This window comes from Macaca mulatta, chromosome 6, assembly GCF_049350105.2.
Source record: "Macaca mulatta isolate MMU2019108-1 chromosome 6, T2T-MMU8v2.0, whole genome shotgun sequence".
Lineage (NCBI taxonomy): Eukaryota > Metazoa > Chordata > Mammalia > Primates > Cercopithecidae > Macaca > Macaca mulatta.
The window spans coordinates 60,896,163-60,912,925 of record NC_133411.1 but is presented as its reverse complement, the minus strand read 5'-3'; positions in this window follow the sequence as shown (position 1 = coordinate 60,912,925).

The following is a 16,763-nucleotide window of genomic DNA, read 5'->3' as shown; positions in this document are numbered from 1 at the left end:
ACCAAAACAGCATGGTACTGGTACCAAAACAGAGATATAGACCAATGGAACAGAACAGAGTCCTCAGAAATAATACTACACATCTACAGCCATCTGATCTTTGACAAACCTCAGAGAAACAAGAAATGGGGAAAGGATCCCCTATTTAATAAATGGTGCTGGGAAAATTGGCTAGCCATAAGTAGAAAGCTGAAACTGGATCCTTTCCTTACTCCTTATATGAAAATTAATTCAAGATGGATTAGAGACTTAAATGTTAGACCTGATACCATAAAAACCCTCGAGGAAAACCTAGGTAGTACCATCCAGGACATAGGCATGGACAAAGACTTCATGTCTAAAACACCAAAAGCAACGGCAGCAAAAGCCAAAATTGACAAATGGGATCTCATTAAACTAAAGAGCTTCTGCACAACAAAAGAAACTACCATCAGAGTGAACAGGCAACCTACAGAATGGGAGAAAATTTTTGCAATCTACTCATCTGACAAAGGGCTAATAGCCAGAACCTACAAAGAACTCAAACAAATTTACAAGAAAAAAACAAACAACCCCATCAAAAAGTGGGCAAAGGATATGAACAGACATGTCTCAAAAGAAGACATTCATACAGCCAACAGACACATGAAAAAATGCTCATCATCACTGGGCATCAGAGAAATGCAAATCAAAACCACAATGAGATACCATCTCACACCAGTTAGAATGGCAATCATTAAAAAGTCAGGAAACAACAGGTGCTGGAGAGGATGTGGAGAAATAGGAACACTTTTACACTGTTGGTGGGATTATAAACTAGTTCAACCATTATGGAAAACAGTATGGCAATTCCTCAAGGATCTAGAACTAGATGTACCATATGACCCAGCCATCCCATTACTGGGTATATACCCAAAGGATTATAAATCATGCTGCTATAAAGACACATGCACACGTATGTTTATTGCGGCACTATTCACAATAGCAAAGACTTGGAATCAACCCAAATGTCCATCAGTGACAGACTGGATTAAGAAAATGTGGCACATATACACCATGGAATACTATGCAGCCATCAAAAAGGATGAGTTTGTGCCCTTTGTAGGGACATGGATGCAGCTGGAAACCATCATTCTTAGCAAACTATCACAAGAACAGAAAACCAAACACCGCATGTTCTCACTTATAGGTGGGAAGTGAACAATGAGATCACTTGGACTCGGGAAGGGGGACATCACACACTGGGGCCTATCATGGGGACGGCGAGGGGGGAGGGGGGAGGGATTGCATTGGGAGTTATACCTGATGTAAATGACGAGTTGATGGGTGCTGACAAGTTGAAGGGTGCAGCACAGCAACATGGCAGAAGTATACATATGTAACAAACCTGCACGTTATGCACATGTACCCTAGAACTTAAAGTATAATTTAAAAAAAAAAAAAAAAAGGTAGGACAATGCAAAGTTTAGGGGGTTTTGCTAATGGAAATTTTAATAAATGCATCTTCTTATTGAAATCTCAAGGCAATGGTTGTCGGGTTCTGGGCTGAACATGTTTCCATTCCACTGGTCAGGCTGTATTACTTTCTTGGGGAAAAATTTAAACAAAGGTCTTTTCACTTAAAGAAAAAATGAAAAAAACCTACTGTTGATGTTCTTTTCTCTTAATGCTCTCATTTTCATTCCATGTAAATAGACTAAAAATCACAAATGACTCATTTTATCAATAATTAACTTTTCATCTAAGTCTCAAACATCATTTTCACGTTAGCCATTTTGTTGTATGCAGTCAGATCATTCAATTTTTGCCTTATACTTTATCGATTGTAAGTATTCAGCCTTGAAAAAAAAATCACCATGTAGGCAAACATTCGTAACACACTCTTCCATAAAGTTGGCAATGACTTAATTCATGTGGACAGATTCTTGCCCTTTATTATAGTGTCTTTTTCCTCATTAAAGGAAAATAGATATTAAGACTTTGAAAATCCATAAACGGTTTCACTCATTGTCATATTTAGGCAAGAATCTGAGTTACTTCCTATTTGACATCTGACCAAAATTTTTCATTTTAAAATTATTTTATTTTACACTAATGACAACTGTATGTATTATATATTTATGGAGTATAATGTGATGTTTTAATATATGTTTTTAAAGAAACCCTCTTAATAGTATTTACCATTTTGCTACCCTAATAAACAAACTGCTACAATAAAAAAAAAAAAAAAAAAAAAAAAAGAAGCCCGGTTGGTGACGTCTGTCCGTAGGTCAGAAGGATGGTAGGAGACACCATCAGAGAACCAGGCTCAACATAAAGTGAATGACAAGACCCTGGGACAACATAGAGCAAGTGGCACCATTTACCAACAGAATCCAAATGGATGCATGATTGTAATGAGTAGCAAGAAGAGAAGAGGAGAGGTACTAAACAGCAGGCAGTTATGGCTACAGTTTAAAAAGCATGGTGTTCCCAATGACAAAAGAAATCAAGGATGGGTAATCAAGAAATTGGACAGTTATTTGATTTTCAGATATGAAGCTGTTCTTAGACCCAGAATACACAGACTGAAGAAAAGGCCAAATTTCTAGAAGGAAGGATTTGCAACAGCATAATAAATGTAGGCAACAATAATTCTATAGTCCTTCCTCCCAAACTCAGCCATTTACTAAAGTAAAGGTACTCGGGGAAAGGAAAATTCAGAGATACTTTGAGAACTTTTGGATGCAAGGTCTGAGTTGACACTGATATCTGGTAACCTGAAGTGCCTTTATGGGCCCTGGCTAGAGGAGGGGCAGGTAGGCCGCAAGTAATAAAGGGAGATATGGCTTCCAGTGGGCTTACTGGATCCACGGACTATCCTTTGGCCATTTCTCTGGTCTCAAATGCATAACTAAAATAAACAAATTGGGCTGGGTGTGGTGGATCATGCCCTTAATACCAGCAGTTTGGGAGGCCAAGGCAGGTGGATCACCGGAGTTCAGGAGTTCAAGACCAGCCTGGCTAACATGGTGAAACCCCATTTCTACTAAAAATACAAAAATTAGCTGGGCGTGGTGGCATGTGCCTGTAATCCCAGCTACTTGGGAGGCTGAGGTGGGAGAATCACTTTAACCTGGGAAGTGGCGGTTGCAGTGAGATGAGATCGTGCCACTGTACTCCAGGCTGAGTGACACAGCAGACTCCACCTATAAATAAATAAATAAATAAATAAATAAATAAATAAATATTTTAAAATGAACAAATTGGCAGTTGGCAGAAGCCGTACTGGTTCCCTGGCCCATGGAGTAAAAGTGATCGTAGTGAGAAAGGCCAAGTAGAAGCCTCTGAAAGTATAGTCCCTCAAACCAAAAGAGTAAATCGAAAGCAATGTCAAATACGGGGGTTATCACAGAAATCAGTTGTCTCAGTCTGCTTTCTGTTGCTATAGCAGAATTTCATGTTGGGTGATCTATAAGGAAAAGTTTATTTAGTTCATGGTTCTGGAGGCTATGAAGTCCAAGATCAGGGCACCAGCATCTGGTGAGGGGCTTCTAGCTATATCATAACATGGCAGAGGGTATCATATGGTAACAGGTCAAGAGTGTGCATGTCAGCTCAAGTCTCTCTTCTTCTTATAAAGCTACCAGTCTCATCATGATGGCCCACCCAGATGACCTTATCTAATTCTAATTACTTTCCAAAGACCAACCTCTATTCAATACATTCTTTTGGGGATTAAGTTTCCAACGCATAAAATCTAGGAAACACACTCAAACCACAGCACCAATGCTACCCCTAAAAGCTTAAAAGATGCAATGGTCATGGTTCCTATCATAAGCCTGCTTAATTCAAGAATCTGATTCCCCCAAAATAAGATATATCCTGGAGGATAACAGTAGACTACTATGAAACCTGCAAAACAGTAACCCCCATTGAAATTATTGTGCCAGTTATAGTATCTTTACCAGAGCAGATTAACACAAACCCAGGAACAGGTTAAGTTGCCATTGATTTGGTTAATGCATTGTTTTTCATCCCTATCATAAAATAAGTTCAGAATAAATTTGAATTCATTTGGATAAAGCCACAGTTTATATCTTTTGTCTTGTCTCAGGACTAGATAAACACTTCTGCATGGTCCAGAGACCTGGGTTTACTGGATGTCCTGCAGAACATCACATCAATGATATCATGCTAATTGTACCAAATGAGCACAAAGTGGAAGTACATCAGAGATGTTCATTAGATACATGCACTCTGGAGGGAAGGAGATAAAACATATAAAAATTCAGAGACATGCTACTATTTTAGATATCTAATAGTCTGGGGCATGCTGGAACGTCCTCTTCAAAACCACAAAATTAATAGACACATAATTGCCTATTTCACCCTCCACCCCCAAAAAGGAATGTCTGGTACACCTCTTTGCATTTTAAAGGTAGAAAACAACTCTTAATAACACAGCTTCAACTAACACATTGAATGAGACCACAGACTGCTAGATTTAAGAGGGGGTCTAGAACAGGAAAAGGCTCTTCATCAGTTCCAAGTTGCAAAGTAAGCAGATCTACTACTCTGATCATATGATCTCTAAGACATTATGTTATTAGAATTATAGCTGGTGGGAAAATACACTGGATTTTATGGCAATCTTGAATGAGGGAATCATCATGTAGATCTTGGATTCTGGAGCAAAGTCATGCCATCTGCAGTGTGAAATTATATACCTTTCACAGACAGCTTCAGGTGTGCAATGGGGCCCTGTTAGAGACAAAGCACCAGTCCATGTCATAAGAACTACTCTCATGAGTATTGTCAAACCCATCAACCCTCTAAAGTCAAGTAGGCACAACACCAATCTTAATATTGTGGTGTCTCCACAATATTAGTATGAGTGGTGCCTCCAAGATAAAGGAAAAGTAGGACCAATAAGAGAAATGCAAGCATCGTGAGCAAGTAGCCCAGATCCCCATGTCATCTACCGCTGTTGCTCCTGTGCCTACCTCCGTTTATACCTATGAGGGAATCCCTTATGACCAGGAAATGAAGGAAAATAACAAGCTTAAACTTGGTCAGGTTAGGAATGTGAATATAAGTCAAACACAGGTGGTGACTACACTACAGCCTCAAGAGAGAAATTTTTATAATGGATAGAGCTTCTAGCAGTAGACCTGGCCATCTAATTTAAGTGGAAAGACAAGTAGCCTGAGGTTAGAATATATGCTTTACACATGGCCATACTTGCAATGCCAGATGGTTTGGTTCAGTCTTCAAGAGCCTGGAAATAAGAAAGTTTTAAGCTTGAGACAAGCAGACATATGGAAGTGGATATAAAGTATCTCATGTTAGTGTCTAGCAGGAAGTATCTCTTACTGAAGAGGCGCTAAGCTATCAGGTAATCAAAGTGACTTGACAGTAGGTATCAGCCAGATTCTGTCATGAGCCACCCCAAGGCTGTCATAACGGACACATGAATGGAGTAGCCATGTTGGTAATGATGAAAGCTATGTAAGAGCCCAATGGCATGAGGTCTCAAGGCTGAACTACTGCTTTTGTTAGCAACAGAGACCATGCTGCATCTCCAATGGATTGTGAGATATTTGGGTCTGGAGCCTAGAGAAGAAAGGTAGATGTATTGTATAGACTTGGTACTTACTGATATAGAGTTAGTATGCTTTTGGCATATGAGCAAGGGAAGAAAAGATGACCATGCCTAAGGAATAATAATAACTAAAGAGAAGGCAAAGAAGGAATAGTTCTAAAGGGAGTCTAATAAGATGCAGTTAGATAGGAAAAAAAAAAAAAAACTGAAGAGTCAGGGGTAGGACAGCTTCATAAGAGAGAGTACAAAAATGCAGTAAGAAGGGGATTTGAAAATATTCATTCATTTTAGCACCAAAGAGCATATTAAAAATTTTATCTAGAGCAATTTCAAAGACTACTAAAGCATGGGGGAGTTAAATATGATTGAGAATTAAAGAAGGCAATATAAAGAGCATAAATTGAATTTTAAAGCATCATACTTGTCTGGGAAAAGAACAGATAAGGTGGTGCATAAAGAAGAAAGTAATGAAGGTTTGAAATAGCTGCTATGGAAAAATGAGAAAGAAAATCAACCATGTGCACAAAGATCATCAAGAAGTGCTGAATGCTGAAGCCAAGTAAAGGTTGAAGTCCCCAAATTTGCATTGGCACTACTAGTCAATATGATTTATGTGCATTTTCTTTGGCAGAGATTGACTTCCAGGGGGACAGAGATGATAGTACACACCATCGGCCTGGCCTAAAAACTGGTATAAAAGTAAAGGTTTTCAGAGTAGGTGTAGAGGAAAAAATGGGGCAAGAATGTTCAGGGTCCTGGCAAGTCAGATTATAGTGTGATTCATTATGGTGGAAAGGAAGGAAGGAAAATAATGAGGAAGTGACTGTCTGGGAAGAAAAGTGAGGTTCCAGATGCCTAAGACCAAGGGCTTTGGGAGTTAGAGTGTAAGAGAGATGGAGGGATGAGAGGTTATAGACAGATGTTGATATGCCAGAATTTACACTTTCATAGGTCATTCGGTTCCAGCTGAGGGCAATGCCTACCTTGATGCAATAGTATATAGTGGAGTAGAGCCTTTTATGGATCACCAGTCTGGGTACTCAGTGCTGAAGTGCAGCAAATTTGAAAACTGTTACAACCAAGAAAGACAAGAGATGTTGAATAAGTCTCAGCATAGATACTGATGACACCCAGAGTGATGATAGTAATTGAGCTTTTTAAGCATCCTGGCAGCTAAGGTATAATAGGAAATCCGTCTGGTATTTAGCCCCTACCTTATTAATGAAGGAATCATACATATGTGAAGAGAAGTTGAATTCTAGAAGGAATACATTTGCTGAATAACTTTAAGTCTGACTCAGATGAAGGGGTTGGCATTGCTCCAGGGCAGCACATGAGCTCTGTAACAGACCAAAACAGTACCACTACCTCTTGCTGCTCCAAGACACCAGGAATGTGCTGATCTCCTTTTCTAACTAGTCAAAGTGCAAAATTGCCATTTTTCCTTAAGTCTCCCAAAGACAGCAGTAGCAGTGTGCCAATGGTATGTTAATCAGTGTGACTCCGATGTCACTGGAAGGTCCCATGCTGCTTGAGCCTTCCACATTCCATAGTCTGTGGAATTCAAAGCCTTTTAAAGTGTGTCTAATTCCCAAGTGGTTTTGGTTTCCTCAGCCTCCCTTACCTCTGAGATTTCCTACTCATCACCATTCTCCTATACCATTTCAACCCCAGAGCAAAATTTAGTCCTTCTTGCAGTTTTTACTATTAAGATGACCACAAAATAATTCCTCAAACCATTCTTTCTAAAGACTCAAAACTTATAACTTACATCATGTTATAGATGGAAAATCAAGACATAGCAAGTAGAATGTCTTTCCAAGAGAACCAAGCAATAGCCTTAATAAAGCTTTATTTCATCAACCTTAGAGCTTCATGCTTCTAAACTCTAAAACTGTATCATGGTCATAATGATATCCAAACTTGTCAATATTTCCTTAATCACTTGGTAATTATATTAGTCTATTTTCACACTGCTGATAAAGACATACCTGAGACTGGGTAATTTACAAAGAAAAGGAGGTTTATTGGACTCACAGTTCCACATGACTGGCTGGGAAGGCCTCACAATCATGGTGGAAGGCAAAAGGCACGTCTTAACATGGTGGCAGACAAGAGAGAATGAGAGTCAAGCAAAAAGGGCAACCCCTTATAAAACCATCAGATCTCATGAGACCTATTCACTATCATGAGAACAGTGTGGTGAAAACTGCCCCCATGATTCAATTATCTCCCACCAGTTCCCCCCCACGTGGGAATTATGGGAGCTGCAATTCAAGATGAGATTTGGGTGGGGGACACAGCCAAACCACATCAGTAATGCAAACAAGTACTTCCTTCTCTGTATGCAGGAATTTTGTAAAACTGAAGGAATTTTGTTGAAAAACCAATAGATACAAAAATTTCTACTTCCATACATATAGAATTTTGTTACTAAGAGGACAGTTTGCAAGCCAGACACTTTCAGTCTTCTCTTGTCTGACCTGGGCAAATGAGAGAAGGGTAGACTGATGGTGCTAGATGTTGGCATGATAAAAATTACTCTGGGGCCAAAAGGACTTCACTACATAAGATAATTGTAAGTATTATCCTAAGAGAATTAAGCAGGGGGCAAATGAAAAGCTGTCACAACCTGCTTCTTCCAGTTCTACAGCAGGAATTTTAGGACTTTGTGTTGCAGCAATGCTCCAATACAGTTTGCCTGGTGACACACCGAGCTTCAAGAACAGTGGGTGTCTCCTCCTATCAAGCAGAATGGATATGCATATAAAGGATGCTATGATGAAGAGTAAATCTGTTAGCCAAGTGCACATTATTTCCAACTCCTGTCCTAACCAGATTCCCCCTAAACTAATCTGTGGTGCTTTTATTAATTTACGTAGGTGGATATTATTTGGCATATTATGAAACAGTTTATTGTACTTTTTAAACAGTCAATAACACGACATCTGATTCTTTTTAACAAAAAGTTTCTTCCCTTGAATATTTTCATTACTTTTGCCTGTGGATTATAACCAGTTGTTATTTCCATTGAAAAACCCTGCCTTTCTAGTTTCTGTTTCCACATAACTGGAGCCCAGTAGACTTAATTACATTTAAAAATGACTGAAGTTAAGTAGCTGAACTTTGCCTTAGCTTAAAGCTGCAAGTTTAATTGTTCCTTGATATGCATTAGCTACTAGTCAATCACTCAGCTGGCTCTATATCATACTGTAGGAGAGTTTTGGTGTTCACATTTAAAAATAATAATTATAATTGGACTAGGCCCAGAAGGGTACCCAACGGATTCTCAAATCATTGATTTTTGGATTAGGCTTTTACTTTGGCAACATGTGTACAAATAAGCAGAATGACTGAAATTAATTTATTGCATTCAAGAGACATCTGTAATTCTGCAGTTACTTGGTGAGAAAGAATTAAACAATTTCATCTTTGACCATTTCCCTTTTCATTCCAGCTAAACAAACCTCGGCTTGCTAAATTACTCAGATCCTCTCTTCCAGCTGATAGGAAAACAAAGGGCTTCATGAGTGAGGCTTTATATTTATAAATTTTAATTCATATAAAAACACAAGGATCACATTAAAGTGTCATGAAAGGGCAAATTAAATACAAAAGTTTAAAGACAAATTAAAGACTAATGCTTCCCACTTCAAGAGGATCATGGGTGTCTGTGCCAAAGTATTGCAGCACATGTCATGTGAGAGATCAGGAACTGAGCTCATCTCCCTACAGTTCTGAAATATGAAGGCTAGACTACAAGCCACTTCTGAACAACTCATGAATCCCGGGGAGCTAAATTCAATAGGACTTTATTTTGGATTTTTTTTCTCCTTTATTTTCATTTCTTTTTTTTAGAGGAAAACTGTGACTACAGAAATGAGAAAGATGCAACCCATTAAATTGACCTAGTACCCTCTGTCTCATTAGAACACTTTCAGCAAATCTGCAGGGTTGGCTGGTGGATGTATGCATCAGCTTCCTCAAAGTAACCAAAGGCCAGAGGGACTCAGAAAAAAATAAGGATAAATGACGGTCCTGCTCCAACAATTGACCAACTGAATGTTGGTAAGAGGTACTTACCATAGACTCAGAAAGCGGAGACTTGCTAAGGGCAATAAATGTTTTATTCCCAGGTGACTAACTGAGAAAATGTTCTCAGGTCCCAGTTATGTGCTATTGGAAAGCCTAAAGGAAGATAGGAAGGGAGGAGAAAAGAAGAAGATAAACCCAGTTGGTAGAAGAGTGGAGGAGGAGGGGAAGGGGGCCATTTAATAATGATGGTGGTATTGATAGAAATAGCACACAGCTTCAGAAGTCTCAGAGAATGCAGACACTATGGTCCTGATGGGAGTTTTCATCCTCACGTTTTACTGTCATTCGTTTACTCTGGTTGGGGTTGGTGGTGTGAAGATGGAAAGACATTTAAAATTCATTCTTTTCTTTCTACAAAATAAACTTTTTCTGCCTGGTATTGCCTTTAGAGTTTTGTGGAAGTAAATTCAATGGAATAGGTTCTATTTATTTAGTACCTTCTATTTATTTGTCCTTGCAACCCCCACAAGGGGTCTTGCCATCTGGATAAGGAAACTAAATCTCCAAGAACTAAAACTAAACCTCCAAGAAGTTAATAAGTTAAGAGATTTGCTCAAGTCAGACATGTAATAGAAATGTAAAAACTTCCTCTAACCACAAAATTTAAAACCCTGAATATTTAACTCCTCAAAGAAATTATGCTTCGTTAAGTAAAATTCAACATTTAATTATATGAAAATGCCATTTTCTTCCTGATGTGCTTTAAAACTACATGGTTTCTATTCCCTACAGTGCTGTTTTCTAGATGCATTTAAGACTTGGCTGACAGCAAAACGATGTAAAAGACAGACGTAGGGATGGAAAACAAATACTGTGATGTCTATTGGACATTGTTTTGGATAATATCATAATACTTTATTTGGACTTATATTTTACCTTCTGTTTAGCTTACATAGTTAAAAATATGAAGTAACATTGACTTATGGAGGAAAAAAATTATAGCCCATTTAGTTCTAGAAAGGATTCCAAGTGACTTGAATCATAGTTAGCTAAGCATTTCTATACTCCTTCATCTCTCCTAACTAGATTATCTAATCCTCAGGGCCAGAGGCTATCCCAACCATCTTTATTTCTCCGGCAGCACCCAGCAGTTCTTGATGTAGTAGTCAACCAACATTTGTTGAATTCATTTCTACTGAGATGACCTCACAGATGGAGTATCCAAAAAGAAGGGCTTCTACAGAAAAGAACTATATGGATTATCTCTCAAAAGAAATAGAATATTTCAGAATCAAGGCTATATGGAATGATTCTTTAATACTCTTGTGGATTCATGGATGACCCTTTTACATCTTTAAATATCAATAAGACATGTTGAATTTAAACATTCTATATTTTAAATTCCATATTTTATAAATATTTTCTTGGGCCAGAAATGGTCATCATTGTATTCTTACACTATAGTCGATATTATTATTTCTGCCTTCTTAAAAGGGAGCAAAACAGGCCAGTGCACTGAGGAGCAGGCGCATGGGCTGTTTTAATCTCTGGGTTCTTATTTAACCTATCAGTAATTTAGTGGGTGCTATTCGTTGTCTTTAGTTTCTGTTATTTTTACTCCTTTGTTGGCAGCTCGTGTTTATACTTTGAGAAAATAAAAAGGTTACTTCACATACTGGGGTTTTACCTTATTCTCGTATTATTTTTCACTTGCACAGCATAAGTGCAATCAAAAAGATGGCATTTAAAAAGCAATACTAAATTACATATACTTAAAGCTATATTCTCTGTGACAGTGTAAGGCACATAGATAATCAAAAAATAATGATGAATTAAGAGACTATCTTTAGAACTATTATTTGAAGCGGTAGTTCTGCAACTCACTTACTGTGTGACGTTGGACATGTTATATCACCCCTCCAGGTTTCGTTTTGCATCTGAAAAATGAAGAGATTAAAGTAAATGATATATAAGGACCACTGAAACTTTTGCATTCTATGATCAACTGAATGGTATAGATTAGTTCACTACCTCTGTTTTTTCACTATGAGAATCAAGTTATTTGTATTTCTATGGAGTAGATGAATTTAAAATACAGCTTTACCTTTTCTGTTTTTCTTAACTGGAGCCCAAGTGCAGGGTAAATTATGTTAAGATGTTTTGTGCAGTATCGTGAATGCTCTTCCTTCTTCAACCACTTAGGATAGGTCTGGGGAGGGTTCAAGCGATTCTTCTGCCTCAGCCTCCTGAGTAGCTGAGATTACAGGTGGCTGCCACCATGCCCGGCTAATTTTCGTATTTTTATTACAGACGAGTTTCACCATATTGGCCAGGCTAGTTTCGAATTCCTGACCTCAGGCAATCTGCCTGCCTTGGCATCCCCAAATTTTTCGGATTACAGGCGTGAGCCACCACACCTGGCCCATATTATTTTCTTAACGGGGTAAAGTGTTTCAGAAAAATCACTACTCCCAACCACTATAAATTTTTTATTTTGCTTTCCTAAAACTGTCCGAAAAGGAGAAGAAATACCCAGCATGAATACAACTTTAGGTGAAAGCATGTACCAATCCAAACACAAGTTAACTTAGAAGAAATTCACAGTGAATGTCTAGGCAGGGTCTACTAAAGAGGTTTCCGCTTTTCAGAAGGTTGTTGGGTGGAGAAGCTACCTAGCTACAAATTATACGAGAAGAGGTTGTGAGCCTGCAAATTATATCAAAGACTATTGGTGATATCTTTTCATTATACAGAACAAATTTCCAGCAAGAGAATTATCAGGGTTGATGTCTGGCATCAAGCAAATTAAGATCTAAGCAAAAGAAGAGAAAACTTGTAAGTCCCAACAATAAAATGCTCACCATTTCCTCCTTCTTTATAAGATGAATAATTTAGACATGATTTCTTTTACTTTTTTCTTTACTGAGCTTAATTTTTCTGACTCTTGTACTATGTAATCAATAATATAAGATGGAGTTGAATTGCAAAAGCCATACAGAAATTTATTTTAATAGCTCAGACAACTCAGAGGATCAGAAAAGTATATCTTGAGTTTATAGAGATTCTAGGATAAACTTGGCTTATGCTGTTAGAAATGAATAGCTAACCCTTTATACACACTACTAATGTACACTAACATTTTCATTGAGTTACAAAAATTTTTCTTGGTAGGCACTTGAATACCTGCTTGCTCTAGAATGCTTGCTGTTGCTTCCCTCAGTTAGCAATAAAATAGTTGCTAATCATTAGTAGATGATGCTAATCAACCCTGTAAAATACGTTTTAAATTTACTTGAGTAAATAAATACTGAAAATAAATTTCAATGTGTCTTGCCTGCATTTATACTCGCCTTCTCATCTTGAGTCAAAGTGTAAGTACTTAAGTTTAGAATTAGTGTTTGATGTTTTGTATTATGTTTTGTATTAACATTTAGATTTCTAAATAAAAATCTGCAAATAATTTAAATTCAAATGTCTAATAAGTGCATAAAGGAATGTCTGTTGTATCTTGTTAAAAAATAGTTCTGTGATAGTCCTATAATCTGCCCCAATATTATGTACTGCTGGAGAAAGAGGATGCAGATATTATCTAAGATGTTACCTTTCCTGGACACCCTGACTTTGCAGATTTTTATTCTCACATGTTACATACAATTCTGGCAGTTTATCCTGGGAAAAAGATTAGGGCCTTTGCAATCTCCCAAAAGCATACAAAGTAAAGAACCACTTTTTCTTTTTTTTTTTTTTTTGATAGAGTATCGCTCTGCTGCCCAGGCTGGAGTTCAGTGGTGCAATCTGCGCTCACTGCAACCACCGCCTCCCAGGTTCAAGCTATTCTCCTACCTCAGCCTCCCTAATAGCTGGGACTATAGGTGTGTGCCACCACGCCCAGCTAATTTTCATATTTTTTTTAGTGGAGATGGGGTTTCATCATGTTGGCCAGGCTGGTCTGGAACTCCTGACCTCAAATGACCTGCCCGCCTTGGCCTACCAAAGTGTTGGGATAAGAGGGGTGAACCACTGCACCTGGCCAAGACCACATTCTAAACTGTGGTGATAGAGAGATTTATAGCCACTCGAATCTGAAGAGCAGTTTGAATTGATGTGTCATTGATGAGCAGGCTCTTCTTACTCTGAATCTAGCAAGAACTCCATTCTGACTTTGACTTAAAGAGCAGAGGGATGACTTGTGTTTATATTAGAATTTGGATGCTGATAGATAATTACGTGTGCAAAATACTGGAGAATGGTAAATAGAGAAAGATGGGTAGACATTTAAGTAGAGAAAGTCCTAAATAGACAGTTTCCAGAGATTGTTTTTGTAATATTGTTTAAATTAACTACAATGAGAAATAATTATTTTTTTCTCTTTTTCTTTTCTTTTCTTTTTTTAAACTATTATTACTATTTTAATACATAAAAGTTCTCACAAATGAAAATGGAAAAATTATACTAATAGAAATACTATAAGGAAATGTGTATATGTTATTTTATTTTATTACTATTATTATTTTATTATACTTTACATTCTAGGGTACATGTGCACAATGTGCAGGTTTGTTACATATGTATACATGTGCCATGTTGGTGTGCTGCACCCATTAACTCGTCATTTACATTAGGTATGTCTCCTAATGCTATCCCTCCCCCGTCCCCTCCTCCCCACAATAGGCCCCAGTGTGTGATGTTCCCCTTCCTGTGTGTCCAAGTGATCTCATTGTTCAATTCCCACCTATGAGTGAGAACATGCGGTGTTTGGTTTTCTGTTCTTGCAATAGTTTGCTGAGAATGATGGTTTCCAGCTGCATCCATGTCCCTACAAAGGACACAAACTCATCCTTTTTTATGGCTGCATAGTATTCCATGGTGTATATGTGCCACATTTTCTTAATCCAGTCTGTCACTGATGGACATTTGGGTTGGTTCCAAGTCTTTGCTATTGTGAATAGTGCCGCAATAAACATACGTGTGCATGTCTTTACAGCAGCATGATTCATAATCCTTTGGGCATATACCCAGTAATGGGATGGCTGGGTCAAATGGTATTTCTAGTCCTAGATCCTTGAGGAATCGCCATACTGTTTTCCACAATGGTTGAACTAGTTTACAATCCCACCAACAGTGTAAAAGTGTTCCTATTTCTCCACATCCTCTCTAGCACCTGTTGTTTCCTGATTCTTTAATGATTGCCATTCTAACTGCTGTGAGATGGTATCTCATTGTGGTTTTGATTTGCAAGAGAAATAATTATTTTTAAAAACACTTTCTCCCGGCAATCTGTAGTTTTAGATTTTAGTAGAAATCATAGGTGCCTGGGAGTCTCCCAGGCCTCATCGGGGTCAGAGGTTAGGAGAATTTTATACCTGAGTAAATTTGGCAGGAGGTCTGCTCCAGAGATTCTGCTTGTCTGTGCAGAAAATGGCCCAGGTTTGGTTGGTGCTTGTAATACTGTCATTAAATTGAATTTGACTTGTAAGTACTGGTTTCATCTAAGGAATGGCTTTTTCTATTTGTAGTGGTCTTATTGGAGGTACAAACAAGAAAATCACGATTGAAGGTTATGTTGCATGTGTATGCTTTGTATAAATGCTTTATTTCACTTAGAAAAAGTTCAAATGTTCCAGAGACCACAGTTTTTGACTATTATAGACAGATAAATGATGCTTTGGAACTTCAATAGATAATAAGGAAGTGTTTAGTTTTTCAGGAATAATTGAAAAATGTCCCTCTTATTTACATAAGATGTGGTTATATTAGAGGGCACACTTTGTTTGCTTTCTCCTCACTTTGAGCCAACATGCACATCATTCTGATTTCCTGGAGTTTTTTCTCTCCTTCTGCCAAATTATATCCTATCCTCCTTTCAAAACTATGTGTAGAACACACATCCTTCGGGGGCCCTTCTGCACTGAACCCACCAGCCTCCAGCCACTCTCACAATATTCCTGTTGGGTTTTACTTTTATTTTTTAAGGTTCAATCATTACTTCATTGATTCATTTGACATATCTGCTAACCATATGCTAGGCATAGCTCTAGACACTTGAGATATATTAAGGAACAAAACAAATATTTTTTTCTCAAAGAGCTTATATTTTAGTAAAGAGAATGTGATGGTTAATTTTATGTGCCACTTTGGGTAGGCCATGGTACACAGATATTTAGTCAAATGCCAGTCTAGATGTTTCTGTGAAGATATTTTTTGGTGGGATGAACATTTAAATCAATAGACTTAGAGTAAAGCAGATGACCTGTCATAATGACAGTGGGCACCTCCAATCAGTTGAAGGCCTTCAGAGAAAAAGACTGAGGCCCCCATGGAAGACGGAATTTTTTCTCCAGACTGCCTTCAGACTTAAGCTGCAACATCAGTTCTTCCTGTGTCTCTGGACTGCCAGTCTGCTTTGCAGAATTTAAACTTGCCAGTCCCCATAATAATGTGAGGTAATTCCTTAAAATAAGTAAACGTGTGTGTATATATTTTTATATATATATGTAAATAAATATATACAAATACATACACATATAAATATACACATAAAAATAAATGTACATATAAATATATACATATATTAATATGTATATATAAATAAGTAAATATACATATATGCACACATATAGATATTTATCTTATATAAGTGTGTATATATGTGTGTGTATATATACATACAAAAACACACTTATTTAAAATGTGTGTGTGTGTGTGTGTGTGTATAGTTAGGGCTCTCTAGAGAAATGAAATCAATAGCAATAGGAGGTGTGCATGTGTGTGTGTATATGTATATATATGTGTATACACACACATATATGCACACATATATATACACACATATATACATATACACACATATATACATATACACACACACACATATACACGCACACACACACACATACATATCCAATTGCTATTGGTTTTATTTCTCTGGAGAACACTGACTAATGCAGAGAAACATACAATAAATAATAAATGTAAGAATTAAGTAAATTATATGCTACATTAGAAGATGATGGTTGTGAAAAAAATGAAAAAGTAGAACAAGATAAAGTGAACTGGAATGGCTAGAAATGGGGATCAGACCCTCATTGGGAGGGTGAGATTTGAGAAAAGACCGAAAGATATTGGGAGAGTTAGCCAAGAGGCTATCTAAAGAAAGAGCGTTTAA